The sequence below is a fragment of the Apodemus sylvaticus genome, chromosome 2, assembly GCF_947179515.1.
Source record: "Apodemus sylvaticus chromosome 2, mApoSyl1.1, whole genome shotgun sequence".
Taxonomy (NCBI): Eukaryota; Metazoa; Chordata; class Mammalia; order Rodentia; family Muridae; genus Apodemus; species Apodemus sylvaticus.
This window is the reverse complement of record NC_067473.1, coordinates 157521861-157538297: the sequence shown is the minus strand read 5'-3', so window position 1 is coordinate 157538297 and position 16437 is coordinate 157521861. Positions and strand designations below refer to the sequence as shown.

General features: G+C 38.0%; 1 pseudogene; it reads left to right on the top strand.

The window, feature by feature from the left end:
- The first annotated feature begins 345 nt into the window (after positions 1 to 345).
- Positions 346 to 16437, top strand: part of LOC127678097 (vomeronasal type-2 receptor 26-like) — a 73745-nt pseudogene continuing 57653 nt past the window's right edge.

The following is a 16437-nucleotide window of genomic DNA, read 5'->3' as shown; positions in this document are numbered from 1 at the left end:
TTTAGTGGACTTCACACTTTTTCTTAATTGTGTGTTTTCCTACTGAGAATCAGGATTTCCAGGTGGCAAGTGAGAGATTTATGAGCACTTGGAGACTCACAGTGACTCTGTGAATGGTACATAATCTAGGACTTAAACGTTATAAAACAGATTGGACTCCAGGGAACTGAGGGAGTGTTTGGATACTGGTGGGCCTAAACCAGGACAAAACAATGCTTCATAACCTTGATCCACACGAATCAACCAGACATCTTTTACCAGTTTGTTGATGTGCTCCCAGGGATGAATAGTCCAAGATTCTCAACTGAACAGATATCTGGGTTTTATCAATTATTTAACAATGTTATGAAATTATTCATTGCTTTCTCTCTCCTGATTGTTTTTATTGAGTTCCAGGAACAAATTTCTTGTTTCTCCTTAAGTATTCTTGCTTCTCCTGGCTACTATCAAGATGGGCATTTTGTTATTGGAGGACTCTTTTCCCTCAGAGTGACTGCTAGAGACAAAAGAATTAAATTTGGCTTTAATGATACAATGGCTATACCAGAAGCTGTTATTGTGTAAGTGTTTGACTTCTCTCTTAAAAAAAAAATAGAGTTTCAGGATTTCACACATATAAAGAAGATATATTGATCTGACTGTATTCTGCTGTTTCCCTTGCTATGTCTCTTGCCTTCAACTTTATGGCTTCTCTCTGTCTGTCTGTCTTTCCTTCTCTCAGTTTCTCTCCAATTTTAACGTATTGAGTTCATTTAGGCATGCCAGTACTGCAGGAGTATAGGGCATTATCTAGAGTCTAGGCAAGCTACTAGACAAACCTCCTAATGAAACTGACTGTCCCTTCCTCAGTAGCCACCAAATGCAAATAGCTACTCAGCCATGACTCTGTGTGTCTCTCCCCTACACATGCTGAATTCTCTTAAATATGTAAGAAGATTTTGAAAGCACTTTGCTGTCAAAACCAATCTGTCTTTTTAGTTATATAGTGTAGTGCATTGAGAAGATTTTAGTTTTCCTGTTTAAATTCACACTTGACACTATTTTTTTCAGTTGCTATTGGTGATTAAGTACTGTGTCTTTTACTGAGGTTTATCTTATTCTTCGAAGACTGCATGAAAACTAAGTTTTAATATTTGCTATTTCCCACATGCTTTACTCTTCCATTATATTTCTCAAACACAAATTGTACAATAAATATTGAAAAATGTACATTTGATAGTATGTGGTGGTGCAAAATGTAATCCCAAAACTTGAGAAGCAGAGGCAGGTGGATCTTTGTGAGCCTGAGTTTAACCTAGACTACATAAGAAGTTTAAATTAAACCTTGGTTAATAAGCAAGATGCTGTCTCAAAAAAATTCAAAAGCAAAATAATCGATTTAATAACAAGTTGTACTACTCTAATATTGAATAGACTGCCTGTGTCTTGGAATAACCTGTACAATTTTTATATGAATTAAGTTCTTATAACTAAAAATGCAGAATTTGATTGGAAGAATGGGAGGAGCTACATATAGAAAAGAGAGGGAGGTAAAGAATGTAGTTATATTTTATTTATTATATTAAATATATAAATTCATATATATAATTGTATTTTATAATTAATATAAAACACAAATATTTAAAATAATTAATATATATTATTAATTAATATAAAAATAACACAAAAAATGTTCTTTCCAATTTTTCCTCCCAGGAATCTCACCAAAAATTATCAGCACATGTTGGCAATGGTTTTTGCTATAGAAAAAATCAACAAGGACCCAAATATTCTATTCAATATGTCCCTGGGATTCTATCTCTTCAATGATGACTTTTTTGAAACAAAGGCCATGGAAAGTTCTATGGCTTTGCTCTCAGGAGAGAGCCCCCCAATTCCTAACTACAGCTGCAGGCTTGAGAAGACTGATAAGCTGGTTGCAGTGATAGGAGGCATTTCAACAGGAATATCAACTCAGATCTCCCGAGTTCTAAGTCTCTACAATGTCCCACAGGTACACAAAGCATCTTGCTTCCTAGGTTAAAGATAGTAAGATAGTAATAAATGCTAATTAATCCAGTTATTGATTATTGATGAGGTATGGGACTGCTTAATAATTCACTATTTTGTTATCAATTTTACCTCTTAAGTGTAATATTTTCTTAACATAAAATGTGAGTAAAATAAATTTAATTTGGAAATCTTTAACATTGAAAAAAATATAAGTAAAAGTAATTACAACCTGAATTCTTTCCACTCCAAGAAAATTTCTTTTGCTATTTACCATTTTTAATACTGTCTTTCTTTTGTATCCAGGTTTAGAGCATCACAAATCATGAGGGCTATAATAATTCTATGCACATATGTACACAATAACTACTATGAACATATTTCTGATTATTTTACTGTGGTATCATCTCAGATTGCTATATAACATTCATTTATACTCACTGGGTCAGACTTACTATGGATGGACATTTAGGCTGTTTGTAATTTTCTCCTGTTGATAAGAAAGTATTTACTTTTGCCTTTGTTTAAAAATCATTCTATTGATCAGTAATTATTTCTTATAAACAATGCTAGAGAGGTAGCATTTATAAGACAATTGCATCTTAATTAGTCATAAACTTAGAAAGGTTTACTTAGAAAGTTTGCAAATAACAGGGATCCAGTATTTAATCTTTCCTTCTATCCTCAGTGAAGTAACTTAAATGTTAGTAAAATGAATGAGGCTGCCATGCTGTTTCATATTTATTATCAATTTTTACCTATTTGTTTTTTTGAGCATATTTTTTATTCAATATATTTTTTATTTAAATTTCAAATGATTTCTGCTTTTCTGACCCCCCACTCCCGGAAACCCGTACACCCCCTTCCCTCCCCCTGTTCTCCCACCTACCCCTTCCCACTTCCCTGTTCTGTATGGCATTACATTGCTACACTGAGTCTTTCCAGAACAAGTGGTTTATTTTAACGCACATTCTCACTATGCAAATTTGAGCAGTGTTGAACTTCCTCTGCAGCCCAAGATAGCATTAGGGAGATCCTCATGCCTTTGCTTGCCCAGGGCTAGGATTTTAATCATACTCTATCATGCTTGACTAAATTTTTATTTTTATAAGATTTTATGAGATATTTTTTAAAATATTTGTCATTTTACTTATTTACATTTCAAATATTGCCTCCTTTCTCAGTCTAACCTCCCCAAATCCTGCATCCCACCCCCCTTCCCCTTTGACTCTAAGAGGGTAATTCTGAAAATACCAACCCATTCTGGCCTCACTCCTCTAGCTTCCTCCTTTACTAGGACAATAAGCCTCCACAGGACCAAGTGCCTCTCCTTCCTTTGGTGCCAGATAAGTCATTCCTCTGATACATATACAGTAGGAGCCATGGAACCACCCATGTATATAGCTGTGTCCAGGGGATCTCTGACTTGTCCAGTTAGTTGATACTGTTCTTCCTAAGGTGTTGCCATCCCTTTCAGTTCCTTCAGTCCTTCCCCTAACTCTTCCACTGGGGTCCCCAGGTTCAATCCAATGGTTGGCAGTGAGATTCTGCCTCTGTCTTCTCTAGGTGCTGGCAGAACCTCTCAGAGGACATCTGTACTAGCTTGAGGATAGTTCAGTGATGCCATCCTTCTACTTGAGACCCTGTCTCTTTGGCTAATTCCAATTCAAAGGAATTCTGTACTTTTTTGGCTAGTATCTACTTATCACTGAGTATATACTTTTTGAGTATGTCCTCTTGGGTCTGGGTTACCTCAACCAGGGTGATATTTTGTAGTTCTATCCATCTTCCTGTGAAATTCATGTTATCCTACTTTTTAATAGTTGAAATTCAAATTTTTCTCTTTCACCTATGGCTAGCTGGCTGTCTGTGGCTACTGAATCATACACACATAGCCTAACACAAGTTCAATACACTCACAATGTCCTGAAACATTTTTATCATTTCTTTTAGTAATCCCCTCACACTTCTTAAGCACGAACTGTGGAGCTGACAGTGCTGTACTGTAGACCATATTCTATTCATGTTTCTTTGGTTTTATCATGTTGACATTTCTGTTAGCTTTTTTTTTTCTGTGTAGAATAAGTACACCATTTCTAGTGTATGTAAATGAATCTCTAATATATGCAAATCATTCCAACTTTACTTGTGACAGATAATCCCTTCTTTCAATTTCTTTTGTTTTTAATTTTATTCGATATATTTTTCATTTACATTTCAAATGATTTCCCATTTTCTGGTCTCATACTCCCCAAAAGTCACATAAGCCCCCTTCCCACCCTCTGCTCTCCCACCCATCCATTCCCACTTCCCTGTTCTGGTTTTGTCTTATACTGCTACACTGAGTCTTTCCAGAACTAGGGGCCACTCCTGTGTTCTTCTTGTACCTCATTTGATGTGTGGATTATGTTTTGGTTACTCCAGTTTTCCAGGCTAATATCCACTTATTAGTGAGTGCATACCATGATTGATCTTTTGAGACTGGGTTACCTCACTTAGTATGATGTTCTCCAGCTCCATCCATTTGCCTAAGAATTTCATGAATTCATTGTTTCTAATGGCTGAATAGTACTCCATTGTGTATATATACCACTATTTTTGCTCCCATTTCTCTGTTGAGGGATACCTGGGTTCTTTCCTGCTTCTGGCTATTATAAATAGGGCTGCTATGAACATAGTGGAGCATATATCCTTATTACATGCTGGGGAATCCTCTGGGTATATGCCCAGGAGTGGGATAGCAGGATCTTTCGGAATTGACATGCCCAGTTTTCTGAGGAACCCCCAGACTGATTTCCAGAGTGGTTGTACTAATTTGCAACCCCACCAGCACTGAAGGAGTGTTCCTCTTTCTCCACATCCTCACCAACACCTGCAGTCTCCTGAATTTTTAATCTTAGCCATTCTCACTGGTGTAAGGTAAAATCTCAGGGTTGTCTTGATTTGCATTTCCCTGATGACTAGTGAAGTTGAGCATTTTTTAAGATGTTTCTCCACCATCCGAAGTTCTTCAGGTGAGAATTCTTTAACTCTGTACCCCATTTTTAATAGGGTTATTTGGTTTTCTGGGGTCTAACTTCTTGAGTTCTTTGTATATATTGAATATTAGCCCTCTATCTGATGTAGGGTTGGTGAAGATCTTTTCCCAATTTGTTGGTTGCCAATTTGTCCTTTTGATGGTGTCCTTTGCTTTACAGAAACTTTGTAATTTTATGAGGTCCCGTTTGTCAATTCTTGATCTTAGAGCATAAGCTATTGGTGTTCTGTTCAGGAAATTTCCCCCTGTACTGATGTCCTCAAGGGTCTTCCCCAGTTTCTTTTCTATTAGCTTCAGAGTGTCTGGCTTTATGTGGAGGTCCTTGATCCATTTGGAGTTGAGCTTAGTACAAGGAGACAAGGATGGATCAATTCACATTCTTCTGCCTGTTGACCTCCAGTTGAAACAGCACCATTTGTTGAAAAGGCTATCTTTTTTTATTGGATGTTTTCAACCCCTTTGTCGAGGATCAAGTGGCCATAGGTGTGTGGCTTCATTTATGGACCTTCTATCCTATTCCATTTATCCACCTGACTGTCACTGTGTCAATACCATGCAGTTTTAAACACTATTGCTTGGTAATATTGCTTGAGGTCAAGGATACTGATTGCCCCAGAATTTTTTTTGAGAATAGTTTTTGTTGTTGAGAATAGTTTTAGCTATCCTGGGTTTTTTGTTATTCCAGATGAATTTGAGAATTGCTCTTTCTCACTCTATGAAGAATTGAGTTGGGATTTTGATGGTTATTGCGTTGAATCTGTATATTGCTTTTGGCAAAATGGCCATTTTAACTACATTAATCCTGCCGATTCATGGGCATGGGAGGTTTTTCCATTTTTTGAGGTTTTCCTCTATTTCCTTCTTCAGAGTCTTGAAGTTCTTGTCATACAGATCTTTCACATGTTTGATAAGAGTCACCCCAAGGTACTTTATACTGTTTGTGGCTATTGTAAACGGTGTCATTTCCCTAATTTCTTTCTCAGTCTGCTTATCCTTTGAGTATAGGAAGGGTACTGATTTCCTTGAGTTGATTTTATAACCTGCCACTTTGCTGAAGTTGTTTATCAGCTGTAGGAGTTCTCTAGTGGAGTTTTTTGGGTCACTTAGTTAGACTATCATATCATCTGCAAATAATGATAGTTTGACTTCTTCCTTTCCAAATTGTATCCCTTTGACCTTCTTATGTTTTCTAATTGCCCGATCTCAAGTACAATATTGAAAAGATAATGAGAAAAGGGGGCAGCCCTATCTAGTCCCTGATTTTAGTGGGATTGCTTCAAGTTTCTCTCCATTTAGTTTGATGCTGGCTACCCGTTTGCTGTATATTGCTTTTACTATGTTTAGGTATGCGCCTCGAATTCCTGTTCTTTCCAAGACTTTAAGCATGAAAGGATGCTGAATTTTGTCAAATTCTTTTTTAGAATCCAATGAAATTACCATGTGGTTTTTTTATTCGAGTTTGTTTATGTAGTGGATTGCATTGATGATTTCCATATAGTGAACCAACCCTGCATCCCTGGAATAATGCCTACTTGATAATGGTGGATTATCGTTTTTATGTGTTCTTGTTTTCGGTTGGCAATAATTTTATTGAATGTTTTTGCATCGATATTCATAAGGGAAATTAGTCTGAGGTTCTCTTTCTTTGTTGGATCTTTGTGTACTTTTGGTATCAGCGTAATTGTGGCTTCATAGAAGGAATTGGGTAGTGTTCCTTCGGTTTCTATTTTGTGGAATAGTTTCAAGAGTATTGGTGTTAGGTTTTCTTTCCTTCTTTCAATTTATTGTCGTCTCCAGCCTAAGTGCTGTATGTCTGTTCTCAAATAGTCCTGTGTGTTTGTTCCTCTGTATGCCGAGTCTTACATCTTTCTTCCTTGATTAATTTTCACATTTTCAGAGCACATTTTTGAGTTGAAAATTTACATAGGTTGTTCTCTTGTGGGTTTTCATTTGACTTACTTGGATAGTAATTTTCAGTAGGTTTATTTAGTTATCTATATTTACTTTCAGTTTTTTTTCTCCACATTTTAAAATTTCTCCACCTAATGCCTGTTCTATTTAGATTCAGAATTGATTCTCTTTTTGCATGCCCCTGCTTATGTGCTCAATGTTTATGATTTTTTGTTATTATTGGTAACTCTATGCAGCATATGTAACTCATGCCATTTTCCTTATTCTCTTTGATTTCTAATACTGAGGAATCATGACCTGATGGAGGTGCCATAGTTGTTTTTTCTGTCTCTCTCTGAGTCTCCCTCTCCCCCTTTCTGTCTCTATCTCAGTGTCTGTCCCACTCTCTCTTTTACAGTGTGTGTCCCTGTGTGTTTGTGTGTGTATTCATGAGTGCTTCCTTGTGTTTGACCATGTGTGTGTGTGAGTGTGTGTGTGTGTGTATGTGTGTGTGTCTGTGTGTGTGTGTGTGCATGCTCTTGTGCGTGTACATGAGTGTATGTGTGTTTGTGTGATATGTGTCTCACATATCATGTATATCAGGAGTGTGCAGGTAGGCATATCAGGACAACTGATATTCTTTCTTCATCACTTTCTTCACTGTTGTTTGAAATCAGAGTACTGAATCAGAAGCTTGAGATTTTGAGCTGATTGGCCAGAAAAATCTAGGGCTTTATCTGTCTCCACCCTGCTATGTTAGGGTACAAGCACACACAGCCATGTCTGACTTGTTATGGGGATTCTGAGGATTCTACTGTAGGCCCTTCTGCTTGTAAAGCAAGCATTTCATATCCAGTGAGCTGAGCCACGGATTTGTCAGAACATCCTCATGCATGTAAAGGATTATACATTGTTCTTCAGTCTCCTCAGCCCGGGCTTTGACCTACTGTACTCTACAGTTATAATTTGATGTTGAGTTTAGCTTCTAGACACCAAAACAGTAAACTAAATCTTCCCTCCATAAACTACCTGAGCCAAACCTCTTCTTACCTAACTATTCAGTTTATTGCCATTGTGACCTTCCATTTTGACCCCTTCCTCTGAGGCAAACTCATCCAGGCCTGTTCAATTTCCTGCAGACTCTGTGAGATGCTTTCATTCCACATCCTCTTTTACATTGCTCCATAGATTCCGTTTTGTTTGTTTTGTTTTTGTTTTGGATTTGTGACATCAAGTAAATAGGCCTTTAGTGTTAATTGTTCTCCATTTCTATTATCAGGAAGAATAAAGTTTTGAAGTGAGAGATTTGCAAATGGTTGTGTTTGACTGGTATTACCTGAGTGGAGATCAGGAGATAGATACTCTGTGGACTTTTTTCATATGTTCTATAAAAGGACAAAGGAAAAGGTACATTTTGTGTATGCAGTGAAGAGCAAATGACATAGGTAACAAATTGGTATTACTTAGTAAAGTGATTTAACTGTTCAATTTCTCCTAGAGTACATAAGCAGAAGAGGTAAACCAAATCATTTGTAAATAAATCTAATTGTCATGACTTATATAGTAACTTTCTTTCTGTTCAGATCAGCTATGCTCCTTTTGATGCGAGTCTTGGGACCAGAATCCAGCTCCAGTCTCCTTACCAGTTTCCTGTGCACACTGCAGCTCTGTATCAGGGAATTATTCAACTGCTGCTCTACTTCACTTGGGTCTGGGTTGGTCTGGTGGTTCCAGCTGATATGAGGGGAGAACTGTTCATTAATGAAATCACAGAGGAGATGATCAGCCATGGAATTTGTGTTGCATTTGCAGAAAAGGTTCCAGTATTTCCTCTTTTTGGTGACATAGGGTGGTACCAATTAATGACACGTCTCAAATTGACATGGGTTGTTGTTGCTTTGGTGACACTCATGATTTTCTGACACTTGTCTCTCTCATCATTTCCTCCACTAGTTTTGGTAATGTCTGGATCACAACTTCTGATTGGTATACTTCCACATTACCCTTTAAACGAAATCTAATTCATGCATACTTTGGTGGAGCATTATCATTTTCAATTCACAAGGATGAAATAATGGGATTCAAGGATTTTCAAAGAAGTGTTCACCCTAGAAAATACCCTCATGATATCTTTATCCAGTGTGTGTGGTCAAATTTATTTGAATGTTCACATTTCTATGAGCATGGAGTCAAGAAACTAAGTCAATGTGAGCAAAATGGCAGCCTGAGCACACGATCTCTAGATGTTTGGGATATGAATACCTCACCCTTGAGTTACAAAGTCCATGCAGCTGTGTATGCCATTGCCCAGGCACTTCATGAGGGGCTGTCACTCAGAGCAAATGGAGACTCATTGGATCAAGGTGGACTCCAGGCTCCTCTCCCATGGAAGGTAACAATAGATATGTTTATGCTTTCCTAGGGTATTGGGCCTTGGCCTTTAATTATTATATTTTGTTTCATAATCTGACATAGTGTTAGAAATCATTTCGTATGCTAGCACGCTTCTTTATGTTACTATCTCCTTCTCAAAGTATTCATGTTTATTCTGTAGCATAAAGTAGCCTAAAGAAATAGTTAGAAAAAAACATGTCGTCGTGTTTAAAGTTGAGCTAACATTTCTATCAGGAAACAATATGTGCATGCTGTTGAGAAAATGATATTCCTAATTTAAACAAATTAAAACAATAATATTTAGGTTATTTAATTTTCACATCTTTTATTACTCCTTTTAATGTTCTGTGAAGTAATGATAATACACAACGAGGAGATTTGTACAAGTATAAATGTGGTATATTTTAAGGCTTTTAGGTACATTTGATATCAAAAGTTTGTATTGTTTTCATAAAAAGACCCTAGAAGAAGACATAGCTTTTATGAGACTACACAGTATCATCCATGACTGTTCTCCAGCCTACTGCTTTGACTTGGTGCTGTTGTTGTGTTCTATTGTACTTGGTTCTACTTTTGTTCTCCTCACTACACAGCCTCATATACCTTGCAATCCAGGCTGTGTCTTTTATAGGTTGCCTCTCATGTCCTGAGCCTCAAATTAAATCAGTCATTCATTGGTTGATCAGTCCCACACATTCTGAGCCACCATTGTCACAGTATATCTTGTAGTCAGTACAGATTGTGAGTCCAAGATTTGATGAATGGGTTGGTGTCAGACATGTATCACTGAAAGCCATGCCCGGTTACAGAAGATGGCCAGTTCAGGTTCGATATTCTCCTTTACTAAGTTCTCGCTAAGGTGACCTTCATAGATTTCAGGAAGTTCCATTTCACTAGGTTTGACATCTACTCAAAATGCCCTAGTATTCCATCTCTCTCTGTATCTCTCTGACCATACCCTCTCCCTGCGTACTGCCCTTCACATTTTTTCCCTTCTTGTTCCTATCTCCACATTCCCTCTAACCTACGCAACAAGTCTTTTGCATTTCCAGGGACATTCATTTGACCAGTCTACCCCCAACCCCAAGAACTCACTTGTTACTTATACTCTCCAGAGTAGTATTCCATTAAGTAAATGTACCACAATGTCTTTATCCATTCTTCCATTGAGAAACATCTACTTTGCTTCTAGTTTCCTGATATTTTAAACAAAGACACTATGAACTAATTGAGCAAGTGTCCTTTTGTAAGATGTAATGTTCTTTGGTTATATGCTCAAGAGTGGTATACATGGGTCATGTGGTAGATAGGTTTTCTGAGGACCCTTCATAATTATTTCTGTAGTTGCTTTACAAATTTTTACTCCCTTCATCAATGTAATTGTGTTCTTCTTACTCCATTTCCTTGCCATTATGAGCTGTAACTTTTAACATTGATTTTAGCCATAATGACATGTGTACATGAGAAGCTCAAATTAGTTTTGATTTGCATTTCCCTAATGGGTAAGGATGTTGAATATTATTTTTGTATCATTCTCACCCCTTTGAGATTTCTCTATTGAGAATTCTCTGTTTAACTCCATACCTAATTGTAAAAATTAGATTTGTGGTTTGTTGATGCCTTGTTTCTTCAGTTCTTTTTATATTTTGTGTATTATATCTCTGTCAGATTTAGAGTTGGTAAAAAGTCCATTTCCATTTTGTTGATAGCAATTTTGTCCTATTGATGTCTTTTGCCTCTCAGAAGCTTTTTGCTGTCATGAGGTCCTAACTCTGCTCTGTTTAGAAAGTTTCTCCTGTGCTAGGATGTATAGAATTAAATACATTTTGGCAGCACATTCCACACTATGTTCCCTAAAGATCTGGGTTCTCAAATGAAAAACACACACTCAGTCTTTATAATTTAATATGCTTTAAACAGCTCAATGGTTGGGCCACTTGCTAACCTCCATTTGGCTAATCCACCTCCTTCTGATAATCCAGAGGTATCATGTTCACTACTTTTTCTTCTATCAAAGGTTGGGTTCCAGCAGCTATGTGCATGTAAGTTTTCTCATTTAAAGAGATTTTTTCAGGAACAAAATTACCATTAATATCATAAGAATTTATAAATATTTTCAATGCTAATCCCTATTTATCTTCCATAAAGTTCAGTGTTCCATCAAGTGTGTTTTTATGTTGCGATCATCATTTCACCTTGATTTTTGAACAGGTCTAATATGGATCTAGGAGTATTGTCCAACATGAAGATAGCCAGTTAAATCAGCACCGTTTTCGAATATTCTTTTTTTCTATTGTGGGTTTATGGATCCTTTTTAAAAAAAATAAGGTGTCCATATATGTGTGGATTTATTTCTGGGTTTACAATTCGATTTCATTGTTCACCATATCTGTTTTTATGAGAATACTTTGTGGTTTTCATTACTATAGCACTGTGGTAGACTTTAAAATTAGGTATGGTGTTACCTCTGGAAGTTCTTTACTGTTTATTATGTTATTCTCCTGATCGATGAGGGCGGGAGTTTTTTTTTTTTTTTTTTTTCTTACAAGGGAAAACATTTAATTAGGACTGGCTTACAGTTTCAGAGGTTCAGTCCATTGCCATCATGATTGAAAACATGGCATTGTCCAGACAGACATGGTGCCGGAGGAGCCAAGAGTTCTACATCTTGATGCAAAGGTGGCGACAGGAGACTGTCTTTTGCAGGCAAACAGGAGGAAGCTCTCATTCCACACTGGGAGACAGCTGAGCATAGAGACCTCAAAGCCTACCCTCATGGTGACACACCTACTCCAACAGGGCTGCACCCTCTAATAGTACCACTCCCATTAGCCAGGCATATTTACCCTACTTGTTTTATTCAATATATTTTTTATTTACATTTCAAATGATTTCCCCTTTTCAGGCCGCCTCCCATTCCCCAAAAGTACACAAAAGCCCCCTTCCGTCCCCCTGTTCTTCCATCCACCCCTTCCCACTTCCCTGTTCTGGTTTTGCCCTATGCTGCTACACTGAGTCTTTCTAGAACCAGGGGCCACTCCTCTGTTCTTCTTGTGCCTCATTTGATGTGTGGATTATGTTTTGGATATTCCAATATTCTAGGCTAATATCCACTTATTAGTGAGTGCATAAAATGATTGATCTTTTGAAACTCGGTAACCTTACTTAGTATGATGTTCTATAACAGCATCCATTTGTCTAAGAATTTCATGAATACATTGCTTCTCATGGCTGAATAGTATTCCATTTTGTATATTTACCACATTTTTTTGCATCCATTCTTCTGTTGAGGGATGGATATCTGGGTTCTTTCTAGCTTCTGGCTATTATAAACAGGGCTGCTATGAACATAGTAGAGTACTTATTATATGCTGATGAATCCTCTGGGTATATGCCCAGGAGTGGTATAGCAGGATCCCCTGTAAGTGAAGTGCCCAATTTTCTGAGGAACCGCCAGACTATTTTCCAGAGTGGTTGTACCAGTTTGCAACCCCACCAGCAGTGAAGGAGTGTTCCTCTTTCTCCACATCCTTGCCAACACCTACTGTCTCCTGAATTTTTAATCTTAGCCATTCTGACTGGTGTAAGGTGAAATCTCAGGGTTGTTTTGATTTGCATTTCCCTAATGACTAATGAAGTTGAGCAATTTTTAAGATGCTTTTCAGCCATCCGAAGTTCTTCAGGCGAAAATTCTTTGTTTAGCTCTGTACCCCATTTTTAATAGTTTTATTTAGTTTTCTGGGGTCTAACTTCAAGAGTTCTTTGTATATATTGGATATTAGCCCTGTATCTAATATAGGGCTGGTGAAGATCTTTTCCCAATTTGTTGATTGCTGATTTGTCCCTTTGATGGTATTCTTTGGCATCTGAAATTCTTTCTTTCATAACTTGTATTCCGTTGTTTATATTTACATCTATGGCCCCTGATTTCTTCCCAAGGTTTTCTATCTCCAAAGTTGTCTCACTTTGTGATTTCTTAATTGTTTCTACTTCTGTTTTTAGATCCTGGATGGTTTTGCTCAGTTCCTTCATTTGTTTGTTTGTGTTTTCCTTTAATTCTTTAAGAGACTTTTGTGTTTCCTCTTTCATGATTTCTGCCATTTGACTCACTCTCTCCTGTATTTAAGTCTTTTTTGTGTTTCTTCTCTATTGCCTTTTGTCTCTTGAGCCTTATTCTCCTGAATTTCTTTAAGTGATTTTTGTGTTTTCATTATACTGGTTTCTAGCTTATTCATGTTCCCCTGTTTTTCTTCAAGAGATTCATTAATGTCCTTTTTGTGTTCTTCTAGCAGCATCATGACCAGTGATTTTAAATCCAAATCTTGTTTTTCTGGAGTGTTGGTGTATCCATGACTTGCTGATGTTGGACAGTTTGGTTCAGACGCTGCTATATTGCCTAGATTTCTGTTAGTAGAGTTCCTACATTTGCCCTTTGCCATCTTGTTATCTCTGAAGTTAGTTGGTCTTGTCTCTGGCTGATGTTTGAACCTCCTGTGAGGCTGTAGGGCTATTTCAGCAACACTGGATTGCTGGGTATCTCCTGTCACAAATTGCTTATGTGCTGCCCTCCTCTTGGTTGCGCTTGGAGCCCTAGTGTGGCTTGCCCCAGATTGTGAACCATGTGGTGCCTGTTTGCTCCTTCAGGGAGTGCTAATGGTGTATGCTTCGGGACCTTTTCTGCAGGAATCAGCAGAGTGCTTATCATTGCTGGGAAGCTGCTCCCCAATCAGGGTGGTGCACACAAGGATAGCCTAGCTGCTCAGGCCCTGAGTCTAGGCAAAAGCCTGGCAGGCTTAGGCATGAGCAATGTTTGCCTTGGGCTATGACTGTGAACTGGTTCTGTCTGGTAGCCGTGCTCACTCCCTGAAAGTGCTGGGAGAGTCTGCCCAGCAAACACCCTCCTGGCCGGGTTGGCACACAGATGGCCCACCAGACAACCGAGGGCCTGGGTGCAATCCAAAGCCTGAGGGGCTTAAACACCAGACATAGGGGCATATTCCGCTATGTTAGCCTCGGGCTATGACTGTTAGCTGGCTTTGCCTGCTAGAACTCTCTGGTGTCCTGTAATCAAAATGGCAGCATATGTGCGGGGACAGACTGCCAGGCAAAGAGCCTCCTGACTGGGTTAGTTCACTGATGGCCCCCAGAATAGCCCAGAGCCTGGGTGAAGGCCAACACCTGTGGGGCTTAGACTCCAGCAATGTTGGCCTCAGGCTAAGTCTACTTACCTCGGGGCTTTCGGTGTTCTCTGGTGATGGTCAGTGATGTGGGCACAGGGCCTGCCAGGACCCTGTCTCCTTGGTTCCACTGCTGATGGCCCTTCAGCTGGATAAGATGCTGCTGCTGCTGCCACCACCTCCTCTCTCCCTGGGAGTCCTTTTTTTCTTCTGATATGTTCCTCGTTTTTCTAGTCTTTTGCTTTCTTGATTTGGCTACCCCAAAGTACTTTATATTTTATGGTTATTGGGAAGAGTGTTGTTTCCCTGATTTATATCTCAGTCTGTCATTTGTATATAGGAAGGCTACTAATTATTTCTTTGAGTTAGGCTTGAATTCAGGCACACTGCTGAAAGTGATCTCAGCCATACAAGTTCCCTATAGAATTTTGGGGTTTGTTTATGTATACTATCACATTATTTGTAATAATGATGTCTGGAATTTTTATTTTCTTGTCTGCATCCTTTGATCTTCTTTGGCTAACTTACTATGTAAGGTCCAATTTATTAATAACATTTCTTAGATTCAGTATTTATTGAGCTTTTATCAGGTTGACTCATGCATTATCGATAGTGGGTGGGGTATTATAGTCTCCCACTACCAATATGTGAAATATATGTGTGATTTGAGATTTCCTGGTGTTTCTTTAACAGCCTTGGGTTTAGATGTTTGTGGTATAGTTGTTGAGAATTGGGATGTCATATTGGTAGATTTATCCTTTGATGAATATGAATGTTCTTTCCCATCTTTTTTGAGTAATTTTCTTTTGAAGTCTATTTTATCAGATGTTAGAATATTTATTGTACATTGACTTTTAGGTCCATTTGCTTAGAAATCATTTCCCCAAACCTTTAGTCTGATGTAACTACTATGCTGATTTTGAGATGTGTTTCATATTTGCTTTGAAAGCTTGGATCTTGTTTTCAGATCCGTTCTGTTAGCCTGTATCTTTTTATTGAGGAATTAAGTCCATTGATATTGAGAGATATCAATGATGCTTCTTGTTTTTATCGGGTGCCAGAAGTGGTTGTATATGTGAGTATGAGTGTATGTATCTTAGTTTTTCTTCATAGTTCCCTCTTTTGGTTTTTCTGCTGTGAGGTTATGAATTTCTTATGTTTTCATTGGTATATTTTACCTTCTAGGGTTGGAGTTTTCATTTTAGCACCATCTATAGCAATGAATTTGTGGACAGATATCGTTTAAATTTGTGTTTATTACAGAATATCTTGTTTGCTCCAGCAATGGTGACAGAAAGTTTGGCTGGGTATAGCGATCTGGGCATCTGTGGTATCTTAGAGTCTACAATGTAATTACCTATGCGTTTCTAGTTTTAGTGTCTCCATTGAGACGATTGTGCAATTTGAATGTGTCTACCTGTATATGTTTCCTCTTTCATGACCTCATCCTGTTGACCAAAGTTCTCCTGTATTTCTTTAAGTGATTTTTGCATTTCCTCCTTATTGGCTTCTGTATTCTCCTGAATTTCTTTCAATGATTTTTGTGTTTCCCTTGTAAGGACTTCTAACTTTTGATCTATTTTCTCCTGAATTTCATTAAGAGTTTTCTTTATGTCCTCCATGTGATCCTGTAACAGCATCATGACCAGTGATTTTAATTCCAAATCTTGTTTTTCTGGTGTGTTGTGGTATCCAGAACAAGCTGTTAATGGAGAGTTGGCTTCAGATGCTGCCATATTGCCTTGATTTCAGTTAGGAACATTCCTACATTTGCCTTTTTCCATCTAGTTCTCACTGGTGTTAGTTGGACTTGTTATCAATGCCGGACTCACTTGTGCAAGCTTCTTCTTCCAAGCTGGCCTCTGGGTGCACAGCTGACCCTGTGCTTTGCCTAGAGATGAGGTGCTGTGGCCCAGGCTCTTCCAGATCCCTACGTAGAGACAGGAAGGA